Source organism: Odontesthes bonariensis, chromosome 3 (genome assembly GCF_027942865.1).
Source record: "Odontesthes bonariensis isolate fOdoBon6 chromosome 3, fOdoBon6.hap1, whole genome shotgun sequence".
In the NCBI taxonomy this organism is placed as follows: domain Eukaryota; kingdom Metazoa; phylum Chordata; class Actinopteri; order Atheriniformes; family Atherinopsidae; genus Odontesthes; species Odontesthes bonariensis.
This window is the reverse complement of record NC_134508.1, coordinates 35,788,061-35,794,060: the sequence shown is the minus strand read 5'-3', so window position 1 is coordinate 35,794,060 and position 6,000 is coordinate 35,788,061. Positions and strand designations below refer to the sequence as shown.

At 42.8% G+C, this 6,000-nt stretch overlaps 1 pseudogene; it reads right to left on the bottom strand.

Annotated features, from left to right (window-relative positions):
• Positions 1-262: 262 nt before the first annotated feature.
• The window catches only part of LOC142376987 (dynein axonemal heavy chain 8-like), a 40,043-nt pseudogene continuing 34,305 nt past the window's right edge, over positions 263-6,000 (bottom strand).

Here is a 6,000-nt window from a genome sequence, read left to right as displayed (position 1 = left end):
CCATAGACATCATATATGATCTCCATGGTAAGAAAAGAGCTGCTGGAGCCACCGGAGCTTTTACTTACTCACTGGCTCATTAACGTCCTTGTGATAAGTGGTAAGCCCTCAAAGCAAACTAATGTAATATTTTTATCACTTAAGTAGTTGATCAATGGCTCCATAGATGAGTCTCACATACATAGTCAACAAGTAATTCACCTAATCTGCAGAAAAAACGTTTATTTGTTTTTTGGACAACATTAAAAAGTAATACAGTTTATTATTTGATGTCACAGAGCAGAGCAACCCCACGTAAGATCCAGTGGTCTGGTGACTGGACAGTAGGTAGCACCACTGCTGTGATGTAATTGAGGTCTGTGCGCCTTGGTTTCTTGTAGATGGGGCAGGCGTACAGCTTCGGATCCACAGGAGCATTGGATTTGATGGCAAACATGTGGATGACAGGCATGGGTGTGAAGAGTACTTTGGGTGAGGACTCGATGAGAGTGATGTTCTTTCTGTTCCAACCAGCCCCTTCCAGGAACAAACCATAGACATAAACCCCTTCCTGTAGAGGAAAGGCATTCAATAACAAAATAGCACACGGTTAAATTCCTTTCATATTTCCAGTGAGCAGAAAACACCCACTCACCGTTGGCGAGGCTGTGATCTCCTCCATTGACTTCTTCAGGACATTGTTGTTCAGTGTGACTCTGTCCAGAGCCCAGCCTTTGTTCGCCCTGGTTACTTCTTGTCTCATGGCTGTTAAAAAACCTGCAAACATTCAAGTAAACATTAGGTCTAATAACGTGTAACTTTAGCTGCTGGAAGTCTTTAAGACGTGTCAGCTCCATCATGCTCAAAACTTCAAGGTCTTAACCAGTAATGCAGCCAACTCAGTGTTTGACATTGTAAAAGGCCTCATTCCATCAAAACCACAAACTCACCCTGAGGGTTAAAGAAACCCGTCATCCAAAACGCTTTGGGCCTTCCTTGAAACACCCAACTGTAGAACTGTTTGTTTCTCTGGATAAGCTCGGTGTACCAAAAGCCCAGAGTGGAAGACTCCCAGGAGATCTTCCTCCACAGGCTGGGCACACGAGCGTCAAAAATATTGTCCAGAGCATCACGAAGGTTCTAGGAACAAAGTACATACCAGGAGTTTGAAAGCATTTTAAAGCCTCCTGAAAATCTATTCTAACTCTAACAGACAATCGTTGATGAAAAAACTGAGTAACAAACATACAGAGAAGTGCGTATCTTAAGAAGCAAATATGAAGCGATGTGCTGAGGAATCAGAAATCTTACATCACTCATTATTATTGTGCCATCAATGGCCAGCTTCAGGTCAGTCAGACTCGAGCGCACCACAGAGATGATCCTTTGCATTCGATCCACTTCCTGACGTAGGAAGATGTTCATTGGGTTAAGAGCTCCCATTGTCAACAGTCTGGCTCTGACCTGAACCCATCAAAGTTACAGAGTTTAGATTAAGAGAACGTGTACATTGGCCTGTAAAAAGCCTAATGATCCTACCAACTGACCTCATGTGGAATGTAATTAGCGGGCAGTTTGTCCAACATGTCCTCTGCCATTTTGTGGACGATGGACTCCCGAGTCTCTCCAGATCCCCCTCCACTTTCCTTGGGCTGAATATTTGTGATTGTGTCTAACACCTCAGCAGATGTGTTTGTCTGGTATCTGGTCAACATTCATTATAGAAGAGAAATGCAATAACCTCAGAGACTCTAAGTACAGTAAATACAACAAGACCGCTTTTAAAGCTGCAGTCGGCAGGTTTTCAAAATTCCGAGTCTAAAGTCGGAAAATTCAAACTGATACACTCTCAGGTCCCTCCCCCAACCTCTAACAAGCTCCGAATCGCCCCCCAAACCCCTCCCCCTCTGTGGACGAGGTTGTGCACGTGAGTTCACACCAGTGTGAGCGCACACAAGCTGGGGCAGACTCACGCTCAGCAGCGTGTGCACAAGCTGTGATTGACAGGTAGGATTCCTCCACCCTAACTTGATTGGTTAAAAACAGCCGGGAGCGCTCGGTTTTTGCAAGCATGATTACAGGCTTCAGAGGGAGCTACAGATTTCGTTATTTTTCCTAAACAGCCTATTTAATATTCTCCTTCCAGAATCCCATGACAGTTCAAGCTAATATGACTAAAAAAAAGTTGCCGACCGCAGCTTTAATGCCTCATCATGACGACACTCTCCTTACGTGATATCAGCATTAGCGTGCAGCCCCAGTGCTTGGGGTGAATCCTCAGTGGGTAAACTCTGAATGTTATCCATGTACTCTTCTATTGTCTTACACACCGCAATTTTGTAGCCCGTGTAAAAGCAAAATGTTGGGTCAAACATCTTCTTACTGAACCACACCTGTAATTAAGAACATTGAGCTTCACGTGTCGTATCAAATGTAATACAATGCAACATAAAACACCGGGAGTTGTAACACACGAATCAACAAAAAAACTGGGATTATTACACGAGCAAAACACTTCAACAGGCGTTTGTCATAGTCATCTGTGACCCTCCATATTGCACCTCAGCGAGCATGTATCGCAAGGTTATCCATGACACATCCTGTGGGGGGGGACACAAAGTAGTGAGTGAGGGAGGGAGGATGACATACAAATATTAAACCAGGGCTGCAAAACGCTCACCTTCTTGGGGCCGCAATCATCCAAGTGTCTTTCAACAAATTCAACACTTGCAGAGAAATCGGCCGAATTGAACTCGTAAGGTATGTTCCAACCTAAGGGTCCAAATTTACGTCGTTCCTTACAAAGCCAAAAAAAAAGAAAAGGTTACCATGTAAAATCAGAAAATCCCTGTGTTATTATGACGAACAGCCTTCCTTCTACTGGAGGAAAAAAGTCACAGACACGAGTTGATTTGTGCTACACTGGAAAATACAAACCACTCAAACTTCAAAAGGCTATAAAATAAACTAAAGCCAACACATTCTCAATATGGTAATGAGGTGGAAAATTTGCCTAATGCATTATTAAAATGGCACAATTGATTTCATTATCAATTATGAAATTAATAAGAAAAAAAAGGCTACCAAATTAAGTAGTGCCATTGTCAAGGTTACGGTACTTCTAAATATGGTTAGTTCACTCTGTTTCTCATATAACCTGTGCCAGGAGCAAAGCATGCATTCTTTTTTAATATTTCCTTTAAATAAAGTTCCACTATGACACGCGTGAACTTAGAATGCGCAGTACCTGCACAGCAGTGTGTAAAAAGGCCACACCGTACAGCAAAGGCTTCCACATGGGCAGGTTGCTGACTTCCAACTGGTTCTGTGAAATTCCTGCAAATGTTCGTTTCAAACCAGCACGTATTCCCTGGGGGGGGTCGTTGGTGAACTTGATGGAAGACTTAAAAGGTAAAGAGTGAGAGACAGTCTGTGCGTGTACAAAAACTTTTAACACCTTCCTTTTTATGACGATGTTGTCAAGTCTCACCTGTAGGAGTGTGATGGAGAACAGATCGTGTGGCTCTGTGGTGATCCACACCCTGAACGTGTCATGCATGCTCTCTGTAACTGTGATAGTTTCTAGCAGCTCATCCATAAACTGCAACCCCAGGTGACAGTTCTGCAGAAGGACCCAACCTCCCTGTACACATCCAGACACAAAAGCCACGGATCAGGTCAAACAGTCAGCCATTGCTGTTGAAAGCAAGAAGCAACACTCTAGCTTGCACATCAGGACAATCCAATACACTCCCACATGAAAGCATTCACCAGATGCCGTCACCTGCTGGAAGCTGCTTTACTTTGTGAACTTTCTATGAAACCATTTGCTTGTCCACATGCACGAGAGCCACTCCTGAGCCTTGTGGTCATATACGTTCGTTCCAACAACACAGTCAGCATTTATGATTACCGCCCTATGAGGGGTGCTTTCACAAATGCAGTTTGCATCTAGGCTTATAAATGGTATGTAATGTTTTAATACTGCCAGCTGGCATTTCTAAGCCCTGGCTGCAATGCTATTTATAAACTCTGATTTCCATTACAAATCCCACTCAGACATGGTCAATTCTGTGTGTATGGCCATTTGCAAACCACAACTGGCAATATTAACACTATCTAAAACATCAGATGAAAGATGACATCATTAGCTTTTCGATGCTATATCGATTTTACGTCTAAATGTTCCCCTTGCTCAGTATTCATTTATTTATCTTTTTAATGGCGGTCAAACTGTTAGCTGGTCTCAGAGTTCACAGGTTCCCTCCAGACCCTGAATTGAGGGGTTCTTGGTCAAAGAACTGGTACCAATCCTGGAACTGCCTCAGTTGGAAAGGCTTAACTCATGCATTATACTTCTTCAGTAACTTCTAAAAGCACCTCTGTCATTGATGTCTTGACCAGCTTCCTTGCATGCACCTCTTGTCCTTGTCCCATAGATATTGCTCTGCATTCTGTAAACCGAAACAGTGGGAGTATTTACATAGACATGAACATATAGAGTGCATTTAAATAGTGCTTTCCCCCCTGGTCTAATCCACCACTCAGGACTTTGCAGTACAAGCCACAGGCCTTTAACTATACTGTACATACAAAACATAATTATCTTTCTAACACAACATAACACACACACTTACACAAGGATGAAACATTACGGGGAATTAAGGGCCACGGATCAAACCACAGACCTTTCAATTAGTGGAATTTTAACAGCCACAATCAAATGAATTTATGCTCAGGAAAACAAATACATGAGCTGGATTGCCCAGTGAACACCCAAGGTGCCACTGCAAAGAGCACACAGCAACCAACATCCAGGATACAGTTGGTTACCACGGTCACAGGGACATCAATCACAAAATTTGGGTTTCATACCGTTCTAACTGAATCAAAAGTAGATAGCGTCGCAAGTTGGGAACTGGTCTGAATGTAAACACAATCAGACGTCAGGAGATTTTGGCATTACATCTTCAAAAGAAAATAAAAAAGTTCAGTAAAATAAAATAAAAAATGGGGCAGGACAGGGCAAACTCACCGAGATTAAGTTTCTTGGCAAGTGCTTCGATTTGTTCGGTGGGATCTGAGCCCATAGAAAGGAAGCAAATGAGGGGGGTGCGAGGATCACTTTCCTGCCAGGTGCTGTGAAGGTTCAAGAGGACAGGCTCAACGAATCTCATGCCCAAAGAGTCTCCCACATACTTTCTGGCCTGAGACAAGGTGCGATCAGGGCACCAAGACCTGTGAGAAAAAATGCTTGTGAGGTGATTGCATTTTATAATATGGTGTATTCAAACATGTAATCAACATTCAAGTAGGAGGACCCAACCTTATCAGCAAAAGCTTATGGAAAACATCAAGAGAGTTGTATCCATCTGGAGTGACGCCTTCCTCTGGGGCATCAAGATTGAGCCATGCTTTCCAGTTTTTCCCATTTTGGGACACCTACAAACCATGTCAATACCAAAACTGATGACACTACAAGCAGATGAAGAATTCAGATGTCCAGATCATTCGTGGATCTATGGCTTACCTGGTTTATAATGTTAGTGAACTGTGGCAGCTTGCTGAGTTCTACCAAGTTCAGCCACACCATATCCAGGATCCAGCTGAATGGCTTTGATGGACAGGTCTTCAGGTCAAGAGCTGCGCCACCTATTGTTTCATCAATTATGTTCAGAGATGTCAAGTCCAAAAGGCAATTCAACTTTTCCTGGGAATGATGCACACCTTACCTTTAATAAGAATCTGAAATTTGTTGTGTTGTATTCTGTTATTCTGTAAGTCAATCTTGAGGGCCAGCAGGAGTGTGAAGATGAACTTGTGGTTTTCATAAAGGCTTCTGACTGTGTATCGGAAAACCTCAAACGTCAGATATTCAATAATATTTGCAATCCGCTTCTGAGTTTTGGAGGCCTTCTCAGACCTGCAAAAGCGCATTAATTAAAAACAAAAAATCAGCATAAAAAAACGAGGGAGGCAAAGACACAGAGAACAAAGCATATTTGAAGAATACGACCACAC